Raw genomic sequence first — 11018 nt, forward strand, 5'->3', positions numbered from 1 at the left:
CAGATTCCATAGGCACATTTTAATTTATATACATATGTATGCATCACTGTAAATTAAAAATTAAGGATGTCAAGAATAAAGGCAATGAGGAAATGAAATTTATGCCCACACATTTTTTTTCCTATGCCAACTTAGCATTGGACTGGTAGTAAATTTTAAGTATTAAATTCTGTTCACAATATTGTTTCAAAGCCATGGCAGTTGAATAATAAATATGTGAAATAAAATCTGAAAAGAGTTCACTACTGTAGAAATAGGTAGTTTTTCAATCTCATAACTCCTTATATCTTTGCTGATAACAAATCTCTTTATTTGTGAATAAAAAAAAGGCAGCAAAATTGGGTACATAACAAAGCAAAATAAAGCACTGAAGGAAAAATAAAACTACTTCAAAGTAAAAAAGGTGATGTGCACATTACAAAATAATGATAACCAAAGAATAATTCTACGTGTAACTTTGAATATGTAAGAAATGTTAAAAAAATATATAAAATAGAAAACAAACCAGTATAGAGCAACAATGACATAAAATAGTTCAAAATTTATCTAAATCAGGGATAAATTTTTATCCCTGGACCTCATCAATTATAGACTAATCAATATTAAGAAAAAAAGATTTAAGGATAACCATTTCAAGGCAAATTTTGTAAATAAATACATATTAGGAAAAGGCAGTACATGTTTGAATATAGTAAAATATTACTGAGATTTATTCATATTCCTCTTTTATCAGTATAATTCCCGTTTCCTAAGCCTAGGTATTCTATAGTTTGTAATACAGAATATTGGCACAAATAAAATTGCTATAAATGAAGGTATATCAAGGAGTAACATATATTGTAAAATGCTTTGGGAACATTCACTATCCTACTCACTCTCCACTTTAGTGATGAACTACCCAATGAAACCAACAGTATGTCAATATATAACTTTAATTAGAATGCAGATGCATGAGTATGCATCTGAGAAACATTGAAAGTCTGGAGGAAAATAAACTACCAAGTGCTTCAATGAAAAATAAAGAGGCAGCAAAAATTATAAATCTTATGGATAACAAGGGAGGTGACTGAAAAATGCAGAGCCTGCATGAAAAGACAAAAGAGAACAAACTGAAGGGGACAAAACAGATGAATACAGAAGCTGAGCTCAGAAATGAATTGTCAGTGGTACCAGACAAGATTAGTGAGTGAACTAACTTGAGTGTGAGAAAAAAGATTTCAGGGGATGGGGAGTAGGGAGTAAAAATGACATTAAGCAATAAAAATAAAATGTTATTTAGTAGAATAAAAGTAAAGAATATACTTTAAGTAAAATAATGTTACATTTAAGCCATTCTTTAGCTCACTTGAAGATGAAAGGATACCATGCATGATCACATATGGGTGGCGTTTACATAACCTCTGTTGGACAGACAGGCAAACAGATTTGTTTCTAAGACACAAGACAGTTCTCAAGTTGCTTCTGATTTAAAAGTACTTCTTATGTAAAAACACTTCTTATGTAAAAGTGAAAAAAAATGGGCATAAAACCTTACCAAAGCTTTATCAGTATTATAGTTTATGAGCATAATAAGAAACAAAAAGCTTGTAAGTATTGATTTTAATGAAATTCTATAGCATTGCTTGAAGTGGTATATCATAAATGCAAATCAATTTTACATAAACTTGAATATGTATGTATTCTTGTCTTAATAAAGAATGTTTATTAAGAAACATTAAGAATAATACCTCTTAATGAGAATGAAGCCCCAAAGAACTTGTGCTAATTTCAGCCAAAGGAAAGTGTTAGAAGTAGATTATTTACAATTAAAAATCACCTTTTTTGCTTGATTTTATCAGATACTCAGATTAAGCCTATTTCTTCTGTATACATGAAAGATTTTCATGTTTTGTATATGTTTTAAAATTGTCAGTATTCATTTTACTTAGTTATTAGGTTTATAAATATTCAAATTTTATTTGATCAATTCTTTTCCAAGAATATAAGATTAAACTAGTAATGCTTTACAATGTTCTGTAGCTGCCTATATCATGAAAGTTTTTGCTTCATTTAGTAATACTTAAAATTATAAGACTGCCTCTTACTAAGCCAGGCATATTTTACTGGAATTAGTAACATAAGAAAATATTGTTAACATTCAGAAAATCATATTGGTAATGGATTTGTAAAATAAATTACTTAATTTGGCTTAGTTGTGCTTAGAGGAAAAAACATAACTTTAAATACTAATACTAATAAAGACAATTAGAAAATATATTAAACATATAACTTAATATGTTAGTAAAAGAATAAAGCAGAACAAATGATAGACATAAAAGAAAAATACATTAACAAAAGGATAATTTAACTAATAAAAAGTTAATTTTCTGAAAAAATAAACAAATCTTTATATAACAAAACCTATGAGTGTTAGGAGGACAAATTTACATGTAAACAAGAGTAGTCTAAATGCAAAATGCTCATAGAAAAAAAGTTAAAATACCATTCAAGATGCTGAAAATGACTACTAACATAAGTATTAATAATTTGAAATAATCTATACAAACAAGTATAAAGAAAGATGCAATGATTTTCTCAGAACATGTAATTTTCCATTAGAAACAGAAAAGCTGAACTGACACATTTGTATTGTAATAAAGGGACTGCATATTTTTATGCTTGATTGCTGACAGTTTTTAAGCCTCACGGCCCCTCCCATCCCCACTTTTCCCTTCTGATCCACATGTGGATATGCTGATAAGAAAGCTAGGGGGCCCTCTGGCATTGTGGGTGGTTCAAACCACACAGACCACCTTCCTGTGTGCAGGAAACCCTCATCTGGCCCCACCCCCTAACCACGATAAAAAGCTTAAGCCTGTCTCCTTTTTTCTGCTCTCTCTCAAATCATTTTCAGACCTGCTTGCAGGTCACCGGGTTCTCTCTAGGAAGCATCATTATGTTGTTAGTAATAAACCAGTAAAAAACCGATTTACTCCATTTTGGTGCATGAATAGTGTCAAAAGTCTGGACATCTGAACTACATTTTGGGAAGGAGTTTCATCTGGTTTCTGTAGGTAGCTACTACACACACACATACACACACACACACGCGCACATGCACATACTCACACACTACATACATGCATTTGAATGTATGTATATGTATGGTATATATTATATATCTCCCAATCAGAATCTTTTTTAATGGAGAAGCATCAAGAAGCTACTGTTAATACCCATAACAAAACTGTATGTCTACTATTGCTAGTATTATTAATCATTGGCTAGAAGTATTCACTAGTTCATTTCATAAGAAAAACTTTATAAGTACTTGAAGAATTTTTTATTATAATCTTCAAGTGTGGGAAATATTAATTATAACATAAATTTCAGAAGCAATTAAAGAAAAACTACAGATATTTAAACAATGCATGTAAAATACATTGATGCATACTAATAAGTACAAGTATTTTTTTTTAAATGACAGAGTGGAAAAAGATAATTGCCTTACGTGACACATAAAAGGGTTATAAACTACTCCTAAAACTTTAGAAGGATCAAAACCAGAAAAAAAAAAAAGGAAAACTGCTTTGGACTGAATGTTTGTGTCCCCCACCCCCATATGCAATTAATATATTGAAGCCCCAATGCCCAATGTTTAGCTTTCAAATTTACAAGACAGGTTAAAGGGAGACATTCAAGATGGAGAAACAAATTTGGAAGTTATCATCATATAGAGAGCATTTAAATTCATAAAACTGGATAGTGTTTGTGTTTAGAAGAGGTCCAAGTATTGAGCTTTGGCAAGTGATTGAAGTCAGTAAAGGTAATTAAAGAGGATTGGTTAACAAAGAATGAAGAGAACCAAATATTAACCAAAAAATATCTATAGTGTTCTAAAAATCAAGTGAAATGTCTTTAAAAAGAAGGAAAACTGCATCATTTGGTAGAATAAGAGTAAGAAAGAGGAAGACTGAATTGAATATTGGTTCTATCAATGTGAATTTACTGATGACTTTAACAGATTATTTTCTAGCAGACTAGGAATAACCAAGTTAACTATATAATAAAGAAAAAAATGGAAAAAAATATTTTTTCAGAGTTTTACTGAAATTGGGAGCAGAATGAATGGAATGACAAATGGAAGGGGCATAAAATGTGATTTTTTTTTTTTAAGATGGTAGATGCTGTGCATATCTTATTACTTGTACAGACAATTCAATGGAAAAAAAAAACATTAATTAAAGGCATAGGAGAGAAGGCAATATTAGTTACATCATATCCTTCAGTTGATGAGGGAATAGACTTTGGTATATAAGAGAAAGAGTTGATTTTACATAGAACCAAGGAGAGTTCTTCAGATGTAAAATAGGAGTTATATCACTGTATATAAGTACAAATTTCGGTATGTTAGTAGGGGTGGAAACTATGTTTATGCTCTCAATTGATTTCTATTTCACAAAAAGGTAAATAAAAAGTAACATCATTAAAAATAAAAATGGAAAACAATAAAATTGTAAGTTTAAGAATAGAGGAGAAAGAAGAAAATATTAATTAGAGACAGGAGCATTTGAGCGGACCACAAAATGCCTGGTAATACCAAACACCAAGTGAATCATTTTACTAACTGTGATCTTAGCATATCGTTTAACAAATATATTCCTCAGTTTCCTCATTGAAATAACAAATGGTCTTTAAGATGTATTCCATATTGACAATTTGAGCCTTTTATGTCAAGAACTATAAGGGTCTGAGACTTTACTTGCAAATTTACAACACACCTCGTATGATTGCACATATGCTGACAAAAGACAAGAGAATTCTAGATCAAAAACGAGATTCTGTTACTCATGGCACTTCAGAGAACATAAGCATTATGTTTATGTAGGTTTCTGTTGCTGTTTTAAATCCCATGGGAGACCTTTGGAACAGTCCAGGAGGATAATGTATGGATTTATGTCACAGTTGAGGAATCTAGAGCTTAGGAAACTTCTAATCTTCTAAAGAAGTCACTGGAAAACCTGTCCTATCTCAGAATGAGACATTATATTTCCCTGATCAGGAAACAAATCTGTCCCTGAGGGAGGCACTACATCTATTTTCTTTGAAAAGATGGTCTGGAACAAAATTTGATATACACCATGCAGAAACATCATGGAAAATTTTATCTTAACATGTTATTATTGTAAATTCTAATTGAAAATAAAGGTAAATTTGCTGCAAAATATTATAGGTTAAAAAGGAAGTGAATAGGTTCACTGATAGTGTATAGAAATGCAACTGATTTCTGAATGTTGGTTTCATATCCTGTAATTTTACTGAATTAGTTGATTAGTTCCAAGTTTTTTGTTTGAGCCTTTAGTATTTCCTGTATATAAGCTCATATCATCTGCAAGTAAATACACCACTACATCTTCCTTTCTGATCTGGTTTGCCTGATTGTTCTAGCTAGGACAATCAGTACTACATTTATAAGAGCAGTGAGAGCATGCACCCTTGTCTTTCTCTTGACATTAAAGAACAATTTATCAACCTTTCACTGTTAAGTATGATGTTAGCTATGGGACTGGATTATATGGCCTTTATGACATTGAGGTATGTTCCTTCTATATACAATTTGTTGAGGGTTTTTATCATGAAAGAATTTTGTATTTTGTCAAATGCTTTTCCTGCATCCACTGAGATGATCCAATGATTTTTATCTTTTGTTCTACTTATGCGGTATATCACATTTGTTGATTTGTGTGTGTTAAATCATTCTTGTATCTCATGGATAAATTCCTACTTGATTATGGTGCATGATCTCTTTAATGTGTTGTTGAATTCAGCTTGCTAATGATTTGTTGAGAATTTTTGCATCTATATTCATCAGGGATATTGGTCTCAGTTTTGTTTTGTTTTTTTCTTGTAGTGTTCTTACCTGACTTTGGTATCAGAGTAATGTTGGACTTTCTAATACAAAATATTTGAAAAAGAAGTAGAGAGAGATGTGAGTCCCCACTCCTGTCTAAAGCCTGTTTTCTGAGTTCAGATTTTCTGACCACTGCCACCCACCTTATCCAAATAGGACAACACAACACAGGAGGCCCATTATTCCCAGAGGAGACACAGATGAATTTCCTCTGCTGACAACCAAACATATATTCTAGAAGAGTGTTTTGGAGAGGTTTCTGCGGTTTATCAAAGGGATCCACAAACGCTAAAGGACTATCGTCCAAGAGATTGAGAATCACCAGGTCCTGTGACTTCCTGGATGACCTGGAATGATCTAGTGAGACGAAGGGGATTTTCATCCAGTTAATGGCTTTCAGTAGAGGCATTTTGGGGCAGAATACAAAGATATGAATTCAGATTATTCTAGTCAAGCAGTAGACCAACTGAAAAAGATAACTGATACAATCAACACCAACCCTGATGACAGAAGAATTATCCTGTGTGCTTGGAATCCAAAATATCTTCCTCTCATGGTCTTATCTGCATATCATGCTCTTTGCTCATCCTATGTGGAAAATGGTAAGCTGTCTTGCCAGTGTACCAGAGGTTAGTGGACGTGGACGTGTGTGTGCTCTTCAACATTGCCAACTACTCCTTGTTCACCTACATGATCACACAAATTATGGACCTGAGGCCAGGTGATTTTGTATACACTTTGGGAGATTCCCACATTTACCTGAATCACATTGAGCTGCTGAAAATGCAGCTTCAGTGAAAAACAAGGCCTTTCCGAAAGCTCAAAATCTTTTGAAAAGTTGAGACAATCGATGACTTCAAGACTGAAGACTTTCAGATTGAAGGGTACGATCTTCACCCAACTATTAAAATTAAAATGACCACTTGGAGTGTTTTTAAAGGAATTGTTTGAAGGATACTGTCAGTGTTTAGGGGTTGGACTGGATGCTTAGATGAAAGTTCTTTATGCTTTAAAGGAAGAAATAACTAGGTCAAAAATCTGTTAGTGATCTATCAGTTATTATTCATTAACTCTTAAGGCTGTTGCCATTGGCAAATATAACTGCTGGTTCTTTTAGAAATAAAAGACCTTGAGTTTGATTAACTTACTGAGGATGTATTAAAATACTGAGATTATGAATAAAGTCAGGAGTGTAAAAATTTAAATACTCAATAAAAACATGTATATGTATTTAAGTTCCATGTTTTCACAAAGGTTAGTGAATTTCAAAAAAAAAAATTATATAAGCTATTCCCCAACTTTAAATAACAACAGTCATAATGATAATATATAGTTGGGGTAGTTATAAACATTTAAAGTTATATTTGTTTTATATATTGTTATAATCAAGAAGTGTTCTGCCAAAAAAGAAAGAAAACGATTCCATTCACAATAGCATCAAAAACAATACTTAAATAAAGAAGCAAAAGATCTGTACAATGAAAACTGCAAGACCTTGATGAAAGACACTGAAGAAGACACAAAGAGAAAGAGATCTTGTATTAATGGATCAGAATTAATATTATTAAAATGTTCATGCTATCTAAAGCATTCTATAGATTTAATGCAATTCCCATCAGAATTCCAAGTGGCATTTTTCAAAGAAATGAAAAAAAATCTGTAGTAAAATTTGTATGGAATTACAATAAAGAATATAAAATATATCAATATTTTTAAAGATTATTTAGTGACTCAAATGCTCTTATATCAGATTTTGAAATTCATAGACTATATAGTCTATGAATACCTCTGATTGTGAAATTTCGTTGTGTGTTGCTCCTCCAAAGCAGAGAGTCACATTTAAGTCTACTACATTTAGTTTTTTGAATTATCTGACTAGCATATAAGATAAATATTATTGTTTTTATGAATATAAAGATGTTTTATATGTACATTTTAACAAAAATGTCATGTCATAAACTATCTTATAAGTTTTAGTCTTTGTCATTCATGCAACTAACTTTTATTCATTGAATTGAAGAAATATTTAGCTCTTCTTTTTTATTTTCTGCATGCCTTAAAATAGAGCACAAGAAAGTGTGTGATTAAATTTATTGACTGTAATTTATAAACTCTAGTTATTCATTACCTTTTAACTCAACTCAGTGTTACCCAATACATGAAATTTACTGAATTGCTTTGTCCAAAAAGGCTCCCCAACAATCAGTTAATATATTTTTCATAACAAATTTATGCTAAACTGATTCAAAAGTAATAAATATATTCTTGGAATTCAATTTATCTAGTGTTGATGGCTTTCTACTCATCCTTCTAGAATTCTATACATTCTCTCTTTTAAGACCAAAACTAGGTGTTAATTGGCTATCTGGGAATGATTGTATTGCTCTTGATATCAGAATCCACTAAAAGAAAATTTATAAATCTTCAGTAAAAAAAAGCTGGCATCACTGAGAAAGTAATAGATGTGTATAAACACTTCAAATATAATGAAGTAGTATCATTGAGTACAACTAAAAAAGAAATACAGAGAAAAAGAATAGTTACTTCTAAAGGGAGAAGGCTGAAACTATTTATGAAGATAATGAAATTCAACTTTGTCCTTAAGGTTTGGTTGACACTTCAATAGATAGAAACAGAGCGTTGATTGAGGAATTCTTGGCATGGGGAATGGAAAAAGCATAAGTGGAGAGGAAGGTCAAGTGAATGTCATACTTTGCATATATTGAGCAGTCTTGTATATAAATGTGAACTTCCAGATATTTTTAAGAGCAACATTTCTTTGCATAATATAAATTACTCAGAATTTTTTCACAAATAGTCATTTGTGATTTTTTAAAATTTTAACCCAAAAAATCTGAAAACATTTATCTGCAAAGATATATGCACCCCAATGTTCATAGCAGCATTATTCACTGTTGGCAGGACATGGAAGCAACTGAAGTATTCCATGATAGATGATGGATAAAGATGTGGTACATATCTACAATGGAGTATTTCTCAGCCATAAGGAAAGATGAAATACTGCCATTTGCGACAACGTGGATGGATCTTGAGATAATCATGTAAGCAAAATAAGTCAGACAGAAAAAGTAGAAAACAATATGATTTCAATCATATGTGGAAAATAAAACTGAAAGCAACAAACAAACATGACAAACAGAGACTCATGTACACAAACAGAGGATTAGTGGTTACCAGAAGGAAGGTGGGTAGGGGGGAGACAGATAGGGATAAAAAGGGTCAAATATTTAGTGATGAGAGGAAATCTAAATTTGGGTAATGCACACACAATGCGAGATATACACACACACACACACACACACACACACACACGTATACATATATATGACATAACGTTGAAATGTACATTTGAAACATTTGATTTTATTAATGTCACCCCAATAATTTTTAATAAAAAAAATTTAAAGTGTTTTTACTTAAGCTTTTGTATTAACACCTATAGTTGTATTAGGCTAGAAAATTATATCTAAGACTCAAGAAAACTTTACAACCTAGTTAATCAATTTACATTATTCAATTTAATTTTAATTTATAAATGTAATACATTTTTATTTTTATATGTTTTAATTGTCTGATTACCAAAATTTTCCCAACTACTCTATTCTATTACTTGAGAGTTAGACTTATACATATAGAGCTCCTTGATATTCTTAAATATTGAATTTATATCTATATATTTATTACATATAAACATAGTAACAGCTTTTTTTCATTTGTTTCATTAAAATTTTAATGGGAATGATATATTATCTACTGGATAATTTCTTTGAAGATTAGAAATATGCATAAAATATCAAATATCCATAGATTATTTTAAAATATTCTGTTTTGAAATAGTTCATCACCTATTTTAATTCTAAATATTATTAAGGTAAGGGAGAACTTGCCCACTTTCAAATTTCTTTCCAAAACAAACATTTGACCAATAATTTCACAGCTAGCTGAATTATTATAGTAAGTAGAGAAAGCCACCACCTCTCTAACCCACACTCCCATCAAGAAAAACATAAATTTGTGGACATTATTAAGGATATATTCTTGTCTCTATGTTTACTATAACAGTAACTCCATAACTTATAGGACTTGCTCATAAGGTTTATATCCTTACATTTGTAATTATTTAAGTCTTCTCTAATAAGATAAATATGAAAATTTCTTTATATAGTTAAATAACTTCATATCTACAATTTGAAGTTTTTTGATTTTTTTTCATATTTATCTGATTGTTCATAATTTTTACCAAGCAACCTCTAATAACCGCCGTATAACTGATTTAGTATTAAATCTTCGGAAAAGATGGCAATCATATTTTAAGCTTTTAATGAACTGGTAGAAACAATACTAATAGGGTATAGACGCTTCTAAGAATTTTGACAATGGGAAAAGAGATTATAGTATAGTATTTATTTCATAAGGATAGTAGATTAAATAAAAGGTATATATTTGTTTATTATTTATTATTATCTATGCTTACAGCACCTGGTCTTCCTAGGTGGTCTCCCATTCAAGTACTAACCAGGCCCGACCCTGCTTGGCTTCTGAGATCAGACATCTGGCTTGTTCAGGGTGGCATGGCCTTAGACCATGGACCATGACTCCACTGGGGCGCGAACCCAGGACCTTCTGCATGTAAAGTAGACGTGCTAACCACTACACTATGGAGTAACATCCATAAAAGGCATATTTAGATTTTGAAATTCTCATAAATTTATGTTAGTAATGGTCTCTCATTTTGAAAAGAGAAAAATTGAAATAGTGGAATAAATTAGGACAATTATTGTGACAAAAATAAAGAAACAGACAATAACAGTTGACCAGTAATGCAGTGGGGTTTTGGACAAGATTGAAATCATGATATGGCAGGTGATACCTATGGCAACAGCACAAGTAGGAAAACTAGTTTGGGAAGGAAAGGAAAGTCATGTGTAATAAATAAGAACAGATAAAAGATGAGTAAAAATTGGGAAGCCAATATCTAGACATTTTTCTAGGTTTCCCTACTGACATTTAGATTATCCAATTCTTTCTTCCTTTGTTGTAATGACAGCCTACGTTTTATTCAATAGACAAGTATTCAATCACAAATTTTTTGCCTTGTTTTCCAATT

General features: G+C 31.1%; 2 pseudogenes; one reads left to right on the top strand and one right to left on the bottom strand.

Moving 5' to 3' along the window:
* Positions 1-5467: 5467 nt before the first annotated feature.
* On the top strand, positions 5468-6841 carry LOC120595579 (thymidylate synthase-like; annotated as a pseudogene).
* A 3537-nt stretch (positions 6842-10378) lies between these two features.
* On the bottom strand, positions 10379-10494 carry LOC120595899 (uncharacterized; annotated as a pseudogene).
* Between the last annotated feature and the right edge of the window lie 524 nt (positions 10495-11018).

This window comes from Pteropus medius, unplaced genomic scaffold (genome assembly GCF_902729225.1).
Source record: "Pteropus medius unplaced genomic scaffold, Ma_sr-lr_union100, whole genome shotgun sequence".
In the NCBI taxonomy this organism is placed as follows: Eukaryota; Metazoa; Chordata; class Mammalia; order Chiroptera; family Pteropodidae; genus Pteropus; species Pteropus medius.